Below are 23,346 nucleotides of genomic sequence, written 5' to 3'. Positions count from 1 at the left end.
CTCAGAGTTTAATGATCTAGAAGGTTGTAATGATGCACAGGCAATGTGGTCTAAGCTCATATCTGTGTATGGTGGTGATGAACATGTTCAAAGAGAAAAGGTAGATAGTCTAAGAGGACAACTTGAATCCATGAGAATGAATGAAGGAGAAAACATAACACAATATAGTACAAGGTTGAAAGAAATTATCAATCAAATTAAAGGAGTAGGTGGAACTATTTAAGAAAAGGATGTAACAAGTAAGTTATTGAGAACCCTGTTACTAGCTTATGCCATTCGAGTCTCTGCAATCAATGAATTAAGGTTTGTACCAAACATGCCAGTCTCTTTGGATGCTACTATCGGTAAGCTACATGTATTTGAGTTAAGTAATTTTGATAATAGTGGGTCTTCGGTAAACAAAGTTGAATCTGCATTCAATTCTTTTCATCTTGGTGAATCTAATGATTATAATGATAGAATGAATAAGTATTCTGAAGGAAATCACTGTGGAGCAATTGAAAGATTTCGTAAAAACATGGAAGAAGTACACAAACTGTATGAGAAAATCAGAAAGCAAGAAGAGTTTGAAGCACTGTTAGCCAGGTGGTTACCAAGAGGCAAAGGTAAGTATAAAGGAAAGCTGCCTTTGAAATGTTTCAATTGTGATAAAATAGGACATATGGCTTCTAACTGTCCTGACAAAGAATCTAGTGAAAAGAGAGAATACTGAGAAGACAGATAGAAAGACAATCACTACAAAGGACATTGAGACTTTAGAAGGAGAGATAGAAAGACATGCCTAGTTGCTGATGAGGAATCCAATGATGATTAATCTAATGAAACTGAAACAGAGGAAGTTGTTTATGTGGCTATTAAAGATGGATCAGATGAAGAAAGGTATGAAGAAAAAGCCCTAGTATATCACATAAATAATAATGATTCTTGGATCATAGACAGTGGATGCTCTCATCACATGGCAGGTGATAAACACAAGTTTGTAAAACTTGAAGATTATGATGGAGGTTATGTAAGATTTGGTAATGATGCCCCATGTCTAGTGAAAGGTAAAGGTTCTATCACACTTCTTGACAATGCTAAATGTAATAATGTATACTGGGTTGAAGGATTGAAATACAATTTGTTGAGTGTAGCATAGCTAAACAATACTGGATATCGAATAGAATTTTAGAAAGGAATTGTCAAAGTTCATGACAAACATGGAAAATTAGCTACTACCGAGACTCAAACAAGAGGTAATACATTTCATCTTGACTCAACTCAGAACAAATGTCTATATACTAAAATAGAAGAAACCTAGTTATGGCATAAAAGGTTTTGTCATGTAAATTTTGATAATTTGATTAAAATAAGTAAGAAGCATCGTGTAAGAGGTCTACCGAGCTTAGAAAAACCTGAGAATGCTATGTGCCAAGGATGCCAGATGGATAAGATGACAAGATCAAGTTTTACAAGTAAGTCCTACACCTCTAAAGGAATTTTAGATCTTGTACACACTAATCTTTGTGGTCCCATGAAAGTTCAGAGTTATTATGGTGATAAATATTTCATATTATTTGTGGATGATTACTCAAGGATGATGTCAATCGTGTTTTTAAAAGAAAAATCAAAAGCATTTCAAATGTTTAAATGGTACAAGGAGTTGAAAATGAAACAAGAAGACAGTTGAAATGTCTTAGATTTGATAGAGGAGGAGAGTTCACATCTAATGAATTTAACTTATACTGCAATGATCATGGTATAAAAAGGCAAGTATCTGCACCGAGAACTCCACAACAAAATGGGATAGCTGAGAGAAGAAATAGATCTATTGTAGATTGTGCCAGAACCTTGATGATTGAAAAGAAGGTACCTCAAACATTCTGGAGAGAAGCAATAAGCACTGCAGTCTAACCTTGAACTGAGTACAACTGAAGAAAGGAACTATGAAGACACCATATGAAATCTGGTATGACAAGAAACCTAATGTAAGTTACTTTAAAATCCTTGGAAGTAGATGCTATGTTCATAAAGATGACAGAAATGGGAAGTTTGATCAGAAAAGTGAGGAAGGAACATTTCTTGGTTACTCTTCTAGAAGTAAAGCATTCAAATATCTGATCAAATCATCTAACAAAATAGTGGAAAGTGCAAATGTGAAAATTGATGAATTTGCAGAAAGAAATGATGAAGGAAATTCCAAAGAACCAGAGAATTATGAAGAATTTGTGTATGTTCAACCAAGAAGGTCTACCGAGAAAGTTGCTGAAGAACCTAAAGATTGTATTCAATTAGCGAGTGATGAAGAAGATCATACAGAGCCTACCAAGCCTATATTAGCCAAATATGTTAGAAGAAATCATGCATCAAGTCAAATTATAGGAGATAAGGATGATCCAGTAATGACAAGGAACAAACTGAGACAGAACACATGTCTGATATCTGAATTTGAACCGAGAATAGTAAAAGAGGCATTTAACAATGAAGATTGGGTAAATGCTATGATAGAATCAAGAAAAATGAAACATGGACATTGGTTCCAAGACCAAAGGACAAAAATATAATCGAGACAAAATGAATTTTCAGAAACAAGCTAAATGAAAAAGGAGAGGTTATTCAGAACAAAGCAAGACTAGTTTGCAAAGGTTATGCTCAAGAAGAAGGAATAGATTATGGTGAGACTTTTGTACCTATGGCTAGAATTGAAGGAGTAAGAACATTGTTGGCTTATGCTGCTTTCAAGAATTTCAAGGTATATCAAATGGATGTTAAATCTGCATTTTTTTATGGTATACTAGAAGAAGAAGTTTACATTGAACAACCTGAAGGATTTGTTGAAGACAAGGATAAAGATCAGGTATGTAAGCTGAAAAAAGCTTTATATGGTCTAAAGCAAGCACCCAGAGCATGGTATGAAAGACTGCACTCTTACTTGATCAAGATTGGTTTTATCAAGACAAGTGAAAACATCAACATGTACATGAAGAATGATGAAAATAATGGTATATTGCTTTCAGCCATATTTGTTGATGATATTATTTTTTGTGGAAATAATTCTCTATGTAAGAACTTTGGAAATGAAATGTGCAAAGAATTTGAGATGTCATTAATCAGTGAAATAAAGTATTTCATAGGTTTACAAATACTGCAAATGAAAAATGAGATTTTCATTACTCAATCCAAGTATATAAATGAAATCCTGAAGAAATTTGGAATGGAGGATTCTAAACCAGTAAGTATTCCTATGACTACTAAGTGTAAACTGTCAAAGAGTGATGAATCTGCATTTGTTGATAAGACACTTTACTGATCCATGATTGGAAAGTTGCAATATGTTGTTCACAACAGACCAGATATAGCACATGCAGTAGGTATAGTTGCAATATTTTCTGCAGATCTCAAAGAAACCCATATGACAGCAATCAAGAGAATTTTTAGATACCTAAGAGGCACTGAAGATTATGGCTTAGTATATGAAAAGAGGAATGATTTTGATTTAAAAGTTTATACTGATGCTGATTGGGCAGGAAATATTGATGACCAGAAAAGCACAAGTGGTGGAGCTTTCTTCTTAGGAAGTAGACTTGTAAGTTGGCTTAGCAAGAAACAAGGATGCATTTCACAGTCAACAACTGAAGTTGAATATGTCGCTACAGCATTGAATTGTACCAACATAGCATGGATCAAACAACTATTGGAAGGTATAAATGAAAAGGTTACTGAGCTAGTAACTATATTTTGTGACAACACTAGTGCCATTAACATTTCAAAGAATTCGGTAATGCACTCTAAGACAAAGCATATCTCTATAAAGTATCATTATCTCAGAGAAGAAGTTAAAGAGAAGAATGTTATGCTAGAATATATCAGTTCAAAGGAGCAAATTGCAGACATCTTCACAAAGCCACTCCCAAAAGACACTTTTGAGTATCCCAGAAGCAAGTTAGGGGTACTACCCCTATCTTGTACTCACTGATAGAGTTCGGTGATAGCATCAATTAAATGAATCTATAGAATATTATTTGTGGATTGATGTTGATTTACGCACTTTAGGAGATTTTGTAAAGGTGTGCACGGAATTATGAATAGAGACAAGTTGCTCTGACCGAGTCCTAAATGATACATGTGTAACACAGTGAGGCAATCACTTCATAGGAGAAGGAACCCTAAATTAGTTTTCTTTTTGGCATTGTTGTCAAAGGGGGAGAATACTAAATGGAGAAAATGGAGAAGATAACACAAGTCTACTGACAAGGAGAGAAGACTTCAGACACAGCTAAAGAAGTTGATACAACAATCTGAATCGATTGAATCAAATCAAGTTGGTTTTTCCATCAATGCCAAAGGGGGAGATTGTTGGCATTACAGTAGAAAGAAAGATTGTTGGAATTTCATTAAGGATATTGAGAATGTTGTTGAAGACTATTGATATAATTGAAGAAGGATGATTACTATCCTAATAATATTATTTTGTCATTGATGTCAAGAGATTGATTTTTTGATTCAGTATGATGGTGCCATATCTTAAAAAGTATGTTTTGATGAGTATTAAGAAGTTGGTAAGTGACACCGAAAGAATATGATAATAAAGGGGAGAAATGAGTTATTCAATGGGCAACTATTACCAAGTTAGACAATGATGAGATCATGTTGTTTTGATTGTTTTGATATCCAAAATATGTTGTTTAATACTGTACTATGTCACTGAGCAAGGAACCTAGTCGGTAAACCCTAAGGAACTTAGTCGGTAAATCGTAAGGTTATCGATATTGGTTAATGAAGGTAGAATGCCTACCGAGTGAGGTTCAGTGTTAATCGAGTAACAATCAAGTTATAGCAGATTGCATTGAATGAATACAAGCTTTATTTAATGAAGGACAATGATGAGCTGAAGTTGATTAAATGATTGGTATGTCGTGCATGAAGTTTGTTAAGGATCTATGGCAATGGAAGATCGGTAGGAAGATCTACAGCTCAGATTAAACTGCAGTAACCTTGTGCAAGTTCCAAGAAAGGAATGCAAGTCCCAAGGCAAGGTAAAACATTCTTCAGATCAAAGGATACATTGAACTTGGTCAAGTGTGAAGATCTGATGGCTAAGATTGATCATGGGAAATGTGATGAAGGAGATTAAGCGGTTAGAATTGTTTATAAATAAGGAATTGTTGGTAAACAATGTATGCGGGCAATTGTAAGCATATTGATGCTACAGTAATGTTTACCGAGCACAGAAGCTTGGAGATCTGATTGAAGAACAGATTGACGAGCCCAACAAGCCCTACAAGGGACAAGATAAGTCTTATGACAAGATTGTTTTGAGCAAATAGAATCTGCTTTAGCATTTCAGATGTGAAGTTGCAGATATATTTTATTACTATTGTTTATGTTGTAAGTGACAAAAAATCTCTTAACCAAGTGGACTTAATAGTCTTATTTGTAAATCCTCTAACAAGGTAACATTCTAAATGAGTGTTTGAAATCCTTTGACAAGGTCACTTCTGACAAAGTGCAAGATCCTAATAGATCTGAGGGAAATCCCTTAACCAGGTCACATCTAGCAATGTGTTTGTAATCTTTAACAGGATTTGCTTTTAACCGAGCATACTCTAGAAGAGTATATTTCTTAGTGGGTCCGAAATCCCATAGTGGTTTTTCCCTATTTGGGTTTCCACGTTAAATTTGGTGTTATATGTGTTGTGATGTTATATGTTCATGAGTTTAAATGTTTTACAGTATTCTGTAGTATAAGCTACTAAGGTTGAATTTGTTGGATATATTGAAGACTAAGTTTGTATGATTTAGCCCCCTCCTCTCATCTTATTATCTATTGACTTAGAGCTTTACTATTGGCATCTGTACCTAACAATGTTATAATAATTAAATATATAGGAAAAGTACCTCTATAATAAGGAAGGTATTGCTTTTAGCTTTCCTTCAAATTAGTCAATGGCATGTTTGGAGGAATAGAAATTGAAGAAGAGTTAGGAATAGTTTTTACCCAAGGTAGGCAATAGGGAAGATTAAAAGTTTACTAATAGGTTGATTACAATTCTTCATAGATATGGACCATTCTCTCAAGAACATATAACCCACACAGAGTTAACTAAATTTTGAGGTCACAAATGGAGAACAATACATTGGTTGGGCTACAAGATAGAGAGGTATCTAGTTTAGAGAATTTTATAATTTCTCTTTTGATTACACAAGTTTGAGAATCCAAGAATTTCAAAATTAGCTCATTTGGGAAAATATATTACTATACTAGTATATTTCCCAAAGTTTGTATTATTTTTATGTTTTGATGAAGGGGTGGAGGATGCAATTTGGTTGTAAAAAAGACATATTTAACTTTAGGTGTTCATTGAAAGCTCATATATTTAAGTGCTTGGCTCTTGAAAATGTGACACTCACTTGGGGTGTGCTTTAGAAGAGAGGTAAACATGAGCCTAGTTGGCATACAATATATAACAAAAATGAAGAAGCAGTTTGGGATACTTTTATGTTTTCTCTCCGCATTAGTCAATTATGTAAAGAGTTGGTTGCACTTCCTAGGTTTAGGAAACTTAAGCAAAAAAATTGTATACCTTAAGGTTTAAAACATGTGGTGTGCCAATCTTGATATAAAAAATATTTAGGTTCTCTAATTGATGATTGCGTGGGGTATGTGTTTGGCTCACAATGCTTTTATTTTTGATGACAAGTTTGTCCCACTCTTCCATTATGTTGTTTAGACAATGTTCACTCTTGAAGGTTTCAAATAGATTGCTAATGAACAAACCCAAAGGTAAATTTCTATTGAGTGATTGACAAAAGTAGAGCTTGGGTGTATATTGATTTATCTTGTCAAGGTCACCTACTAGTAAGTGGTGTTGTAAGTGTAATTTTATTAAATGAAGCATATGTTATAAAGTTCAAATTTGGTTTGGAAAGGGTCACAAATAACTATACTGAACCTAAGCTTTAAAGTTACTATTAATTCTTTTACTTGAAAATGGTGCTGTAAAACATAAAAATTTTGTAGACTCTTTATTTTTATCAATTCAATAAATTTGGTAAAGAAAATAGGCAATTACTTGTTGAAGTCCATATATGAAAATACATAACTTGCCTAATAAAAAATTAACACTATTATTCTGCTATTTAGATAATATTACTTTTATAGCTTTTTAATTGTTTTTTGATAAATCTTATTTCTAAATAATATCATATATTGATATTCTCTATCACTCACCCCAATTCGAAGGTTTACTTTGAATTCACAATCATATTTTCACCATTAAATTTTGTTACTAGGTTAAACGAATATTTGACACGATTACTCACCAAGCAAATTTATTTAAGAATTGACTTGTTTAAATGGAAATCTAGATATTTGATCGTGTTGAACCAACGTTTAGTTCTTTCTATGTTCTAGATTAAATTAGCCTCATGACGTGAGAAAGAAGCAGCCAGAGGCCTTTGAATGGACTGCTTCCTGCAAAGCAAATACCACACGAGGCCGCGTAGATATAGAAAAACAGGAGACGGTAAAAGTTGTCTTGCTCTCTGAAGCTATATATACGATCCTCTGCCAAGTTGTTTTCAATATTTAATCCTTCGGTTATCTATTTTACATCTTTTGTGTAGCTTCTTTCTGTGATCGCTCATTCCTTAGCATTAGGAACCATGGAAATCAAGAACGCAGATGAAATAAAAATTGATGAAGATCTCTGGGTCATTCAAATTAAGGAAGGCCTACAAATTCATGAGGGGCAAGAAGAAGAAAACGAGATGTGTGTATCAGTTTTTGATGTGCCCAAAGAGTTGTTGGCAGTGAAGCCAGAAGCTTATATTCCACAGTGCGTCTCCATTGGACCATATCACCATTGGAGATCCCAACTGTATGAAATGGAGAGATATAAAGTAACTGCTGCGCTAAGATTTCAGAAAACTTTAACCAGTGACTACAAGTTCGAATCTGTTGTGGAAGAGGTGAAGAAGTACAACTGGCTGATCAGGAACTGCTACCACAAATATCTGGACTACAGTGGGGAAGCCCTGGCATGGCTCATGGCTTTGGACACTTCCTTCTTGCTTGAGTGTTTGCAGTTCTACGTCCAACAAGCGGACCAGGCTTCTTCACAAGTGTCTTCCCAGGTGAAGCGACCGTACAGAGTCTTAGATCCATCTGGCAGGAGTGCAATCCACAATGCAGTTATGAGAGATCTAATGATGCTTGAGAATCAGCTACCTTTGTTTCTCCTGCAAAAGCTGCTGGAGGTCCAGTTGGGTTCTAAAGCAATGGCAAAAGAAAGGCTCCGCAATTCGGTAAGTCTCGCCTGTAAAGAACTGTCGCCATTTATCTTTAATATGCCAGATACTTTAGGGCTGCCTAAAAACCAGAGGGGTCACATACTAGAGGTGCTATACTACTCTATTGTCCCGGCAGCGGCCACGGAGTCAGACGATAGTGTTTCCGAGAACAATGAGAACGAAGAGGTTACGGTTACGGATTCAAACTACGCAACCCGTGCTCTGAAAGCGTTATGGAAGGCACTCTCCTCGCTGAACATCGACCCTGCTAAATTTATCTCGGCGCTGCCTCAGCCTCTCCTCAAAGGAAGGCCTGTCGAGTTTGTGGCACAGTTGTCCAGGCGTCTGGTTTCCACTTTTGAGAGCCTTTCAATTAAGCGCAAAGATGAAAGGGAGGAAGAAAAGGATGAGGAAAGAGGATCTTCCTCTGTGGAAATTCCTCCTACACGCGACGAACTGGCGATTCCCTCGGTCTCCGATTTATACTCAGCAGGAGTAAAATTCCTTCCAAACGAAGGAGACCTCACCACAATTCGCTTCAACCCCATCACTGCAACTCTTTATCTTCCCAAATTGAGGTTGAATTCTAATACAGAGGTAGTTCTCAGAAACCTGGTGGCGTTTGAAGCTTCGGCGGCTCCTGGAGCATTGATCTTGAGTCGATACACAGATTTCATGAACGGCATCATCGATAAAGAGGAAGATGTTCGGGTACTGAGAAAAAGTGGAATTATTTACAATCATCTGGCAGACGACAGGAAAGTGTCAAGTCTTTGGAACGGCATGGGTAAATGCGTGAAACTGACAAAAGTTGAATATCTGGACCAAGTTATAGCGGATGTCAATAAGCACTATAAAAGGAGATGGAAAGTTGCTGTGAAGGAGTACATAAACAAATACATATTTGGGTCATGGCAGTTCCTCACTGTTCTGGCGGCAGGCATACTTCTGCTTCTCACCTGCTTACAATCCTTTTGTTCCGTGTATGACTGTAAGAACTGATAAAGGGACACTAGTCTTTTGCAGGACTAAACCAAGGGGAAAATTTCCAGTGCTGGTAGCCATGTCTCCCATTTACCTTAGGTTGAGTGGTATTGCATAGTCACATAATAAGATTCCTCTATATACTGGAAAGCTAGAATTCTATAATCACAAATAAATGTATTCTAAGTACATATATAGACATATCTATCATGCCTTTTTCAAGAACAATAGTACTCTATGAAAACAATTGTGAAAGGTTGTCTCGTAAGATCTTACTCAATTTAATGGTAAATTAGTATATTTATTTTTAAAGGAATATAGATAAAGTGTACAGAAAAGATATCACATTTTTTCATTATTCTATTTAAAATTCATTATAATATTATATTGTAAAAAATATAAAATTACTATTAAGAAATGATTATATTATTATGTTTTAATATATTATTATTTTTATGTACCGAAATTATTATTATTAGATTCTTTTTTATCCTTATTTTCTTTGAAAAGTGGATTTTTATGTAGGGACAATTTCAATCTCCCATAGTTAATTATATTAGGTTGAGATGATTGCATGATGGAGATAAAGAAATTGATTGATTAGTTAAATTTAGAGTAAGCGGTAGATAAGAGGTGGAACTGAAGATATAATCAGCATTAAATAATTAAAGATTAGTTGATTGAGTGCATGGAAGAAGTTAATAACTAATGTAAACTTAAAAAATAATAATAAAATATTATTTTTTCTTTTCATGTCTTTAAGTGTGTATAATATGTCTTTGATGTAATTATAGAATTTTCTTAAATTAGGTCAAGAAAAATAGGCAATATATGCTATTTTTGTGAAAGATGTGTAATCTAAATAAGATGAGTCATATAACTATAAACTTTTACATACATATATATAAAGATGTATAAGAAGAAGTATCAAAATCATTGTTTAAAATTTCTTTTTGAAAGTTTGAAAATAATATCATTACACAATGTTGGATGATGATATCGAAGTCAATGGACAAATGACATGGTATGAAATTATCATCATCACATAAAAAATCATTATGTAGGATCTATTATAAGTCAGATTGCCATTGTACAAAAAGATCAACCTGTTAATGCCTGATACAACCACTAGACTTATAGAATCCATAGAAGGTGGTTAAGCCATGTCACAAACCTGAGCACTATGTTGTACAACACAAGGAGACCAAGGGCGCACACCTTGCAACAATCCCCCCCCCCCCAAGTGCAAGCAAGGGGTTTGAACTTGTGACCAAGCTCTAATACCAATTGTTGGAATGAATGAGCATTGAGAGGGGGGGTGAATTAGTGTTATGCAAATAACAACTTTCTTAAACTGAATCTTAAACCACCAAATGCAAATGAATAAAAACAAAGTGTAGAAGCTAAATGCAAACGAGCACAAAACCATAACACCAAATTTTTTACTTGGAAACTTAGAAAGAGAAAAACCATAGTGGAATTGAGACCCACAATATTATAATACTATGATCAAGAGTATAATAATATTACAAGAGGGGAATGCACATACATTCAAATACACTAACTAGAACTCACTAGTCAATTACAAAAGAAGAGGTCTACGACCCTGGAGAACTCACTGTCCTACAAAATATTTACAATGACAAGAACAATATCTGAACTAATGAGTGGCATCTACAAATGCCAAAATGTAGTTCTAGTTAAGCACAAAGTGACTTCACTATTTTGTCTCACTACTTTGTTCTGCTGCTCTATCATATACTAGAGCACAATTTCAAGGATAGCGCAAGTGAAATTGTGCAACAACACTCATCCAATCTTTGAAAACTCACATCTATCTCCAAAATGCTCATACAAATTGGTCTTATCTATCCACAACACTAGATTAAATCAATTCAATGTCATCTTGAAAACTGCATAACATACAACATGAAATGTTTAACAATAAGTCAGCTCATTTTGATTGTAAATCTATATGCAAACCTAAAAAAAATTTATAATAAGCTTTTATATATGTTGGCTCAACCACCTTAGACTTCAAAAAAATCACCAAAATTGTCCCAAAAGATTCTGCACAACATGTTACACCAAAATAATCACGTTCTTTCTGAATTACCAAGTAGCAGATCTTTTATCTTGTATGAGAATCAATATCAGAGACTAGGATTATGAAATAAGCTATTTCTAATATCCAATCAACTACCTCTTTCATTGCAACCAAAACTATGCAACCAAAATGGAGTTCTACTTAATGTACCCATACTTTGTATTTCACCTTCCAGACTTAAGCAAAAACAATATCAAACTTCCAATAGAACTATTCAACATATACCAGATGTGATGTTTGATCTGATTTTCCATCGATGAGAACCTCGAAACATTCCTCATGCACTAATCTCTACTGATACAATGTCTCTTGCTAACAATATCCCCCTTTTGCATTGATGGCAACACTTGATGAAAAATGACACTATGATTGCAAAAATTCAAAACTAAACAACTCAACAAGCTCCCCCTGAGAATATACATTATTTTTCATTCCTCTCTCTTTCCCTTTGGCATTAATGGAAAAGGTAGGTATTCACCAAAATTTATGTAGAAGGTTATACTTAATAACTTAGAAATATTTTTAAAATTCCAAAAAAATGGCCTTCAAGGATTACAAGTGATCATCCCAACCTTTCTCAAGGTTCTCCAAAATATTGATAAAAGCACTAAATAGATAGGAATATATCTCTACTCCTCTTAGATCTACCAGAAAACTCTTTTTCAGAGCATTCATAGCATTCTACTGACTAATAAGAAAAGTGTCCAATCGAGGAGTGATTAAGTTCCTTAGTTCTCCCACTCTACCAACCACTCTATCTTTTTCTTGATTAAGGCTCTTGATTTTGTCAAGTAGAGTGATCACTTGAGCTTCCAGATTACTAGCAAAAACTGATTTGGGGGCAAAGGATTGAGAAATACTAGCTAATTTCCCTTCACATTCTTTGATCTTCTTATCAATGTTAATTGTGAACTTAGGCAAAAGAAGAAATGACTTGTAAATCTTCTTGCCTTCGTGCAATGCCCCTTGAATGGTCTTAAAACCGGAAATAAAACTAACCCTATCACCTTCAACCATTTTCAAAATCGTCCTTAACTACAAAGAATTGAATTAGCTAAGAACCTTTCCTTCGACAACTTTCTCTAAAGATACAAAATGAGAATCTATTGACTTTAGCATGCTCCTCCGCTTACCAGAGGGTGAGTACTATATCTTTCTTAAAAGATGATAGAATTTTCTCCAACACACTTGTGGCCATCAATATGAGCTCTTTATCCTTAGAGTGATACTTCAATAAGTCTTCACTAGCCTTGGCCAGTGCAAGTGTTGCAATCTTGAGTGCTTGGACATGAGATACAGAGTTAAGATCGTTAGGCCCTTTGGTGAGATTTGTGTCTCTCATAAGCTGCTTGCCATTCTTCAAAGTGTGTCTTTCCATGGGAACCTATTTAACCTTATCTCTATCCTTCTCCTTATTTTCCTTCTCTGCATCATCTCCTTTTTCTACATTCTCTCCCCTTTCATCACCAACCTCCTTTGCCACCTTCTTAGATTCTATATTGATTTGCGGATTCTTTCTCAAATTGTATTCTCTAGATTGGAACCTAAGAACACCAATTTTGACAATGCAAGATCTCTCCTAATTGGTCTTGGAAGAATCACACAAACTCTTTAGAGGATTGTCACCAGCTTCACCTAAGTCTGTAACCTTTTGATTATCAACAATGTCATCCCCAACTATAGTTTTTTCATTTGTTTACTCATCAAAAATGGAGGTAACATCCTATGTATGTACTTCCTGATGGGTGTCATCTTTCACTAGATTTATCTCATACCTGGTCTCTTCTGAAACTTGTTTCAAAATTACTTATGTCTCCTTAGCTACCTTGTCAACCTTTCCTAATATGATCTTGTTAACTCTAGTTTTGCTTCTAAATCTGCTCTTCACAATATTAAAAAGTTTGTCAACTTCACTCTTACAAATCACATAGCACAAATTAACCAATAGATACTATTTTATTCTCTCATCTTCTAGACTAGCCATATACCTTCTGACATAGAAAATTTCATATAGACCCTTTGGAATCATTGATGATAATTCTATTAGGGCTTTGCTATATACATTCATATATTCTACAATGACTTCCTCTAGAGTCCTTTTATCATTATCGCCATAATGCTCATACCATTCTAATAAATGCTTCAAATTCCCTTCCTTTACTAATGTATCAATTATCTAACTTAATGTCATGGGGGGCACAATAGTTTAGTTACCTTCAAGCTTCCCAGATGTCAAAGCTTCTTTAAGCTCAAACTTGAGCTTCTTGCTAGGTTGAGGTCTTTTAGATTGCACAACTCCAACTATTGCCTTTTTGCTTGGCTGACCTTCATCGAATGGTGGCTTAATGATGAATGAAGGTCTAGGATTGAGAAGTAGGTATTCAGGGAGACATGTCACCATGTGGATACACAGAAAATGCTAAATTTAATTAAATATATGAAAATATGTATTTTATTAATAGAAGAAAGAGAAAGATATATTAAATAAAGAAAATATTTATTTAATATAGAAAAAAGTGATGGAATTCAAATAAACAAATCTTTATTTAAATTAGAAAGAAGAGTCTTAGTGAATTAATTAATTAAATATATATATTTATTTAATTAATAGTAGAAGAGGCAACAAGAAAAATTTTCATGCTTTAGTAAAGGTGACAAACTATAACAAGTCAATGTTTTAGATTCGAGATAGCAATGGAAAGACTTTTCTTGATTAGAGTATGATTCAAACTGAAGCGGTAAATTTTTTCTCTCATATATAGATAGATAGATGGATAGATACATACATACATACATACATACATATGCATATACATATACATACATACATACATACATACATACATACATATACATATATACATGTATAGAATTACATGCATATGTATGTGTATATATATAAGTATATATGTATATGTATTTATATATATATATATATATATATATATATATATATATGTATATATGTATATGTATATGTATATACATACATACATACATACATACATACATACATACATACATACATGTATATGTACATACATAGAGAGAGAGAGAGAGGGGGGATAATTGCAGGTAACTAGAACATTGGGATGTTTTAATTGTATATTATAATGAGAAGTATAATGATTAGCATTTTTGTTTCTTATGAGGCTATCTTATTTTTAAATAATTAAATTTTAGTTCTTTGTATAGTTTTTTTTTTTAAATTGTCTTATGTTTGAGCCTCATGTTTAGTTTTGATGATTGGTAATTTTGATGATTGGTAATCCTTAATTAGACCCTTTGTAGCATTATAAATATTAATCACAACTTAAACATAAGTCAAGAATCATAGCCATAAACATTAATGCATCCAAACTAAGATTAACGACTTAGATATCATTAACTTTTATAAATAGAATGTAGATAACTCATCTCAAAGACCAACACAACTATCAATCATACTTGTACATCTAACCACCACAATAGATTCTTAATCACTCTTTTGAGTGTGCTTGTGAGGTGCACACTCATTATCACCTTCATAATTAACTTAATAATATTCAAATCTAAACAAATCAAACAAATTATGTGACCAACTACTTAACTAATCTATAACCAAAAACTTAATAACTTCAACTAAATAAACACACAACTCAACATCTACTATAATTAAACTTGGAAGGATGCAAACATTACTTTTACTCCAAGCACAAGTGAAAATGAGAACACCTAATTCTACGGAGACAGTGTAATTCAATAATTAATTGAATTAGCCATCATTGCACTTCAACAAAAAAGGACAAGCTTCAAAATTCATAAAGGACAAATATTGAGCTACACTTTCAACATCGAATTAATTTCCAAACGCATCAAGGTTGTCTAGCAATTTAAATTTCTTCTTACGACATCGAATTTATTATCAATCTACCTTCATTTACTCAAGGTAGATTTTCCTCATGTTTTATTCACTCAGATTTTTCTTGCAATCTGATCACTTTCGTTGTCATGAATGTTAACACTAGCAACTTGTGGAAGGAATGGATTTTATAAATATCCAGATTGTATTGTTAGGGGAAATATATTTTAAATAAAATAAACGTATATAATGTGGCAAAATTATGATCTTACGAATCTGATATTTGTCTTCATCTCATCACCACAATCTGGAAACAATGAAATGAATTTTATAGAGAATACAAACTTCCAATGTCTTTTCTACCAATATTTCCAAATCGTATTACTGTAGGCGAGTATTCGACTCTTCTGGTAAAACAAAATTTCAGCTATCTAATGTAATTTATAAATATTTTTATCTAATATAATGTGTAATGTAATTTATAAATATTTTTATCTAATATAATCATTTTATTTGTCAAATATCAATTTAGAACATGTAGCTATGTTTGAGAGAAAATCTATCTTTAGAATATATAGCTATGTTCGAGAACTTTTAGATTTTCTCTGATGAATCAAGTTATTCATAATAATATTAAAAGATAATTTGATTACTTAAATTAAGAATTTTCATTATAAACGGTTAAAAAAACAATGGAAAAGATAGATTGTATATTAGTGAAGCCATGAAAGGTAAAAGAGTTAAACACGTCAATGAGGAGGTGGGACATAGTTTGACACACAGCTGGGTCACCACTTGCTTTCAAGTAAAGCGATTGCTCCCTCGAATTTAGGAGGATTCATTTTATTCAGTAAGAAAATTGCTCCCTCAAATTTAGGAGGATTCATTTTTTCAGTAAGATTTTTCTTGCACTCTTATCAGTTTCGTTGTCATGACTACTAACACTAGTAATGTGTGGAAGCAATGAATTTAATAAAGATCCAAACTGCATTGTTGCACAGAAATATATTTTAATTAAATTAAACGTATATAATGTGATTAAATGAATTGTATAGAGAATACAAAGTTTGAATGTCTTTTCTACGAATATTTCCAAATGGTATTACTGTAAGCAAGTATTAGACTCTACAGGAAAAACAAAATCTCAGGTGTCTTTTCGTAAGGTTTTGTGGACTATGTTAATATGACCTCAACCCTTGTTCCCAGATCAAACAGTGGTATCATGAAAGAATAATTAGTCACTGAGATGAAGCTCTTTTATAGTGTCTCCCCACAAATGCATAGAGTCATACACAGTACAAAAAGCTTCCAAGGATGTGAGAAGATTAAATATGGGAAGCAATTCATTAACATTTGAATGTGAAAATGTTTGGGTAGGATATTTTTAATATTATTTTAGTTTTAACTTCGTCATTATGAATGAATATCTGTCACAGATTACCTATTGGTATCCTCTCTCTTTCTTGATTAAGTTAGTTAAATTACTTAGTTTAAATTTATAATATGTATTGATAGTTTATTTTATATTTTTAATATTTATATATTATGGAACACAGGTTTTATAATAAATTTAATTTAATAAATTTATAAAAAGTGAAATTATAATTATTAAAATTAAATATTATAAGACTAATAAATATAAAATTATAGTTTTTTTAAATGAGTTTGGATTTATTGATAATGAAAATATGATTGTATAATATATTTTATAATTGTGTTCAATAATTTAGAGATGTAAATATTCTTTTAAAATTATGATGATTTTATTTTATACATTTTAGACTATTTAAGACTGTGTAATGTATAATTTAATTTATAGATGTTTTATTTTATATAATCATATTTTTTTTTTCTTTTTTTTTTCAAATATCAATTTAGAACATCTTAGATATGTTTAGAAATAACTATTAGATTTCTTGTAGATACTTTAATGGAGAGTCAAAGTGCATTTGTCAATCTCATAATAATAGAAGACAATTTGATTGCTTAAACCAAGTATTTTCATGATAAACAGTGATAATTATGGCATAAAAAACAGTGGAAAAGACAAATTGTATATTAGTGAAGCCATGAAAGGTAAAAGAGGAATTGAGCAATTTCGTCGAAGAGACAGAGTTAAAAATGGCAATGGGGAGGTGGGCCACAGTTCGACACATAGTTGGGTCATCGCTTGCGTCAAGTAAAGCGACTGCTCCTTTGAGTTTAGCATTCATCTTAGCAACACACTTTTGATAATTCTAAGATTTATTTTCAAGCATAAATGATGATAATTTGCTTTCGTCAGAATTTCTGGAAAGGATAATGAGAATTTGTTTCCCAAATCTAACCTTCACTTTGAACCATAATAATTCAGTGAATTTTCTAGGCAAGTATCATGAAAAATGATAGATTTATCAATCGAAAATACAAGCACTCCACAGAAGTACATTTAAGAATAAAAATCTTAAAACGTTGGTCAGATGAGAATATAGTGTAAATCAACGGGGATTAAAACGTTGGTCAGATGAGAATATAGTAAAAATCAACGAGGACCAAAGAAGTGTAGATTTAGTTGGTAGATTGTAAAGATATTTGGCAAATGCCTAAGTAGTATGGAGGAAATATTTTTTTATTGTATCTAGCAGAAAAAAAATATTACACAATCCTTTTATTTTTCACTAAGTTATCCAACAAATGAGACAAATTGAGAGATTATTGCTCCTTATCGACAACATTCCATTTCTACTGCATTATTTCAATATTTAATATTTGTAAAGGGGAAGAATCCTTCACCCTTATCTTCTTTGTTTGAGGATCTCATTAATGAATAATTTTAGTTTTTTTTTTTTTTGAGTTATTCAATAACTTTCATTGTTTTTTTTTTCTATTGCATATAAGGAGAGAAACACTGTTACAAAGAAGTGATCGGATTGTCTACTTGGACCACCAGCCCAAATTTACAAAACTATAGACAGATTGTCTACTGAAATATATACATGGAGATATACAATTTTGAGTACATTAAACTATAGTGTTTTGTATACAAAATGACCACTATTCTCATAACTGCAAGCCGAATATCAAAATAGTATCTTCTCCTACAATGCGTCTACCCACTAGTTCATCCCCTTGGACCCTCCATCCACACAGCTTGCTTTCCGTCAAGTAGTTCTGTGAGTAGCTGGATATGATCTTTAACATGATCTCTCACTTTGGCAACCTCTGCTCCCAGGCACTCTAGTGCTAGGTCAACATCCTGCTTCCCTCTTATTGCCTGCTTCCATTTATATCCGTTCACCATCTCGTGAAGATACATCCTTGCGTTTCAATCCGTAATGGACCAGAAGAATTTTTTCTTTTCAATATTCATCATCACTGATACCTGCAAAAGAATTCGGTCAAGGGTGAGTCTACGAAAAGACTCAATAAGGGCCCTACCTATGCCTTGAAATTTATCCTCATTTTTGATTTTCCAAATGTACCATAAAATTTCAGAAGTAAGAACATTCCAAAAGAGGTTAGTGTCTTTTTTTAGACCCTTAATATACCCAATTATAACATCAAGCATAGTAAATTGATTAGGAATAGCAATGCCAAATAATAACTAGATTTATCTAGCAATGCCAAATAATAACTAGATTTATCTAGCAATGCTACATTCAAAGAAAATATGTCTAACTGATTTAGGAACCCTACAAATATTACAAAGATCATAGCTATTATGTTCTTTTCTAAGGTGCAGCCTATTGATAATCATAAGCCATTTAAAACACTTTTCTTTGGGAACAACAAGACTACACCATAGTCTTGCAAACATCTTCTGCCATTGTTTATCTAAAAAATATGCAAACCATAATTTATTAACATGAAAAACTATTGCTTCTTCATATGTAAGGGTCTTATATATATTGCTAGCTTTAATATTAGAAATAGAGATGGTATTATTCTGCAAAAATTCCTTACAATAGTCAATATCATTCTTGCACTTTTTGGGCAAATAGAGTTTCTCGCAAGCTTTTTCCAACATGTTATAAGTCCACTTATGGGAGACATGAAGGTTAAATCTAACTTTGAGGATATCCTAGTCAAGCAGCCTGCCATCATCAATAATGTCTTTAAATTAGCAAATGCCTTTTGCCACCCATGCTTTAGTAGAGCACCCCTGCATAAGTGCCAATGGTTTGGAGGAGTGCAAGAGGTTCGACCAAATGGATCTAACTCCATGGACTAGCTCATTGTTGTTGACTCTAGTATTGCTGATGAAAGGATTAATACTCTCCCAAGACTTCCAGATAGACTTGAAGACATTCGAGCCCTGAACTGATACTGCGAAGTCTCCAGCCACAAGGTCACAAAAAGGTAGGCATTTCAAAGATTTGGCCTTTTTCGGTATAGCCCTCACAATGTTATTCCTAATCAGAACCTTCCAAGGTTCATTGCCATCAAATGCCTGAAAGATCCATTTTGCTATAAGAGCAATCCCTTGGATTCTCAAATCTTTTAGTCCTAATCCTCCCAAAATCCTGTCCTTATGACACCATTCCCATTTCACAGAATGCACCCTTTTGTTACCTTTTCCATCAGACCAAAGGAAATTCCTAATGGTTTTTTGAATTTCTAGGATCTGGTAATTGGGGAACATCCATACTAAAGAGTAGTAAATTTTGTAGGAGGAGAGAATTTTTTGACACACCTGCACTCTCTCGGTGAGCTAGAGATACCTATTATCCCATTTGTTAAGCTTTTTCTCTATCTTGCTTCTAATGCAAAGCCACATCTCTTTGAGGGATGGAGATATGGCAAAGAAAATTCTGAGGTATCTGACTATTTTATTGGGCCCTCCCCATTGGATCCCAAACTACTATACCCACTCAGGAGGCCGATCCTCCCATCCAAGCATGGTAGATTTGCGCTGAGAGATTTTAGCCCCTGGTATTTCTCGTAGGAATTTTATTTTTCCTTCCATGGCCTCCATATTGGATTTCCAGAGTTCTATAAAGAGTGTCATGTCATCAACAAATTGAGCATTGATCAGTTCCTCACCATTCAAAAGTTTGATCCCTTGGACATTACAGGAAATGGTAGAGTCCCTTAGAATGTAAAACAGAGCATCAACTGCAATAACGAAGACAGCAGGAGCTAGGGGCAGCCCTGTCTAATAGATCTACTCAGAGTTATACTCTGTGACAGGGAACCATTAACTTCCACTTGGGTTGAAGCATCTTTGAGGAGAACCATTACCCATTTGCAAAATTCTATTGGAAAACCAAATGTTTCTAACATCATTAGAATAAATTCCCATTCTACCCTATCATATGCTTTCTCGAAGTCTAGGAGAAACATGGCTGCATTCTGTCCTAAAGTCTTCACCCATTCCATGGCCTCCCAGCTAGTAATTAGATTTTCAAGGATATATCTTCCTTTGATAAAACCTATTTGCATGGAGCAAATGAACTTAGGAAGTAAATTCTCTACTCTGATCGCAAGAGCCTTAGCCAATATTTTGTAGGATACATTAAGAAGTGTTATCGGTCTCCATTTCTTGATAAGAGACTTGTCCCCATCTTTGGGAAGTATTTTGATAATCCCATTGTTGACTCGTTTCCCAAAGGAACCAGTAACAAATGCCTCATAGTAAAGCTCATACAAGTCTTGACAAACCCAATCCTCATTAGCTTTGTAAAACTCTATCGTCAGACCATCTGGGCCCAGAGATTTATCATTATTCAAACTTTTAATGGAACCTTTTAGTTCTTGCATAGTGATGGGCTCCCTTAAGGCCTGTGCATCCTCCACTGAAATCTTAGAGGGGATAGTCCTTTTGCATTTTTCTCTAGACTCCCGAGAGTTATTGGAATCTTCAAAAGTGAAGAGACCTTTATAAAATTGAAAGAGTGCTTCCTTGATATCCTCCAGATCCTTTACTTCTATCCAAATCCTATCAATTTATTCTCTACACTATTTTTTCTTCAGCATTTTGGAGAAGAACTTAGATCCTTTATCCCTGAATTGCATCCAATGAGCCTGAGCCCTGATCATGGTCCCCTCGATCTTAGTATGTTGATGATTCCTAAGGTTGTCCCTAGCTAGGACTACTTTTTGAGATAGTTCAATATTGCAAGGATTGTCCTGGATCTCTGCCTCGCATAAGTGAAGGTTGTCAGATAGTGTTGTCTGTTACCACCTATAATCCTTATCTTTCTTTTGTCCTATTGTTTACAGCAGCACCTACTAGCTATTGACATTCCAATTCCATCTATCCACACTAGAGTTCAACTTTTTATTACTCTTGTTAAACAACCTAACAATCTTTACTGCACTTGACACATCCGTGTCTTTTAAAAGATTGGAGTTTAGAAAGAATTTATCCTTAGCAATTCCTTGTCCCTTAGAGGAGTCTCTGAGCCTAATTTGTGAAATGATAGGATGATGGTCTGAAAGAGTGGTCAGATAAATTGAAACTGAATTGCCATTCTTGCCAAGGTCAAAGGAGAAGTGTTCTCTATTAACATAGAATCTGTCCAGCCTACAATAGATCCTATTTTTTCCTCTGGGATAATTGCACCAAGTGTACCAAATTTCAGTTTTTTCCTTCTTATTGCAGAACAAAGGGTCAAAAATATTCTTTTGACTTTTCATTCTCTCCCAATGTAATTTATTTGTTCCTTTCCATTCAATAGGGACACCTACACTTTTATCTTCACAAGCTTCAATCATATTGAAGTCACCCCCAACAATCCAAGGTATATCTGGTAATGCAGTGATCCAATCCCACATTTCAATTCTCTCTGTGTAGTCATTGAAGGCATAGACTGAACAAATTCCAAATCTGATACCATTGTATTCTAAGGAAACCCAGACCACTCTGTTACACAGTGAGCATCCTTGGTTCACTATGTGCTCCTTCCATTTGGGGTTAATCAGTAACCCAACATCTCCTCTACCTCTATCATGCTTTGAGAAAACCTTGATAGAGTCTTTCCATATAAATTTTAGGTTGACTTAAAGGGTAAACTTGATAGCCTTGAGTTCTTGAAACATAACAAAGTCTGCATTCTTATGCTAATTGACAAACTTCCTAACAATATGCTTCCTGTCTGGCGATTCCAGACCCCTAATGTTCCAAGAGATGCACTTCATCTTTACAAGGTGTATTATTTTTATTCTTTGAATGCCTTAAACTTGTTAAAGCATCTCAGGAGATCTTTCTTCTCCTCATTATTCCTTCTATTATTAGAACCCCTATTTTTGGATCCCAGAGGTCTACCTCTTCTTCTTCTAGGAAGTGTCTCAGAATTCTCATTATCCATTGTCCATTCTCCTTCTTCTCCTGTGCACTTGTCAACCTAATCCTCATCCTCAACCTTAGACGCCTTCCTATTGTCACCCTACCCGGGGATCTTCGGGGTCTCAGAGCAAGGCTTGAATGCCTCCAACCTATCTAGATGGTCTAAATTAACTTCATCACTAATTCAGGATTTCGTTTCACTAGCCTTAGGGTCAGCAACAATGACATCGATCACATAGGTGTCCTCTATTTCAATAAACTTTTTTGAGGGAATCACAAAGATTGTGTCAGGGGTGGGTTCAGCAAGGGAGGAAGGATTTGCCTTGAAGACATTTGGTGAGTCAACCTCAAAGAAGACTTTTGGTAAGTCAAGCTCAAAGGAGACATCCATGTCTACCAAACTTCTATGGGGAGCTTTATTCATCACCCCAAACTAGCTCCCTCCCCCACTTAGCTCACCATTCACACCATCTCTATCTTCAGGATTTTGAAACCTAGGGTTATTCAAATTAGAGGCTAAATTCAAGAATTTCATCTCTGGCGGGACCTCTTGCACATCATCATCCATAGGCGATATTAAATTGCTATCCATAGGAATTTTATTAATAGTATAATTTGAATTATTAGGTATAGTTGCCCTATTTTTTTCAAGCGCTAACTGTTGAGCAGTTTTCCTCCTTTTTTTAGGGTTTTTCCTCACAACCTGAAACCCATCCTGCGAATTTTCATTCATCTATTTTAGTACATCTAAAATCGCAGAATGAGGGGTGGGGACAACTCCATAATTACCTGAATTGAAGATTTTATCAGGTTCCTAGGGTGTAGAGTTTTCTCCAGTCAAGAGATTATTAAGTTTTTTACTAATGGCATTAAGGT

The sequence above is a fragment of the Cryptomeria japonica genome, chromosome 7, assembly GCF_030272615.1.
Source record: "Cryptomeria japonica chromosome 7, Sugi_1.0, whole genome shotgun sequence".
Taxonomy (NCBI): Eukaryota; Viridiplantae; Streptophyta; class Pinopsida; order Cupressales; family Cupressaceae; genus Cryptomeria; species Cryptomeria japonica.
This window is presented reverse-complemented; position numbering follows the sequence as displayed.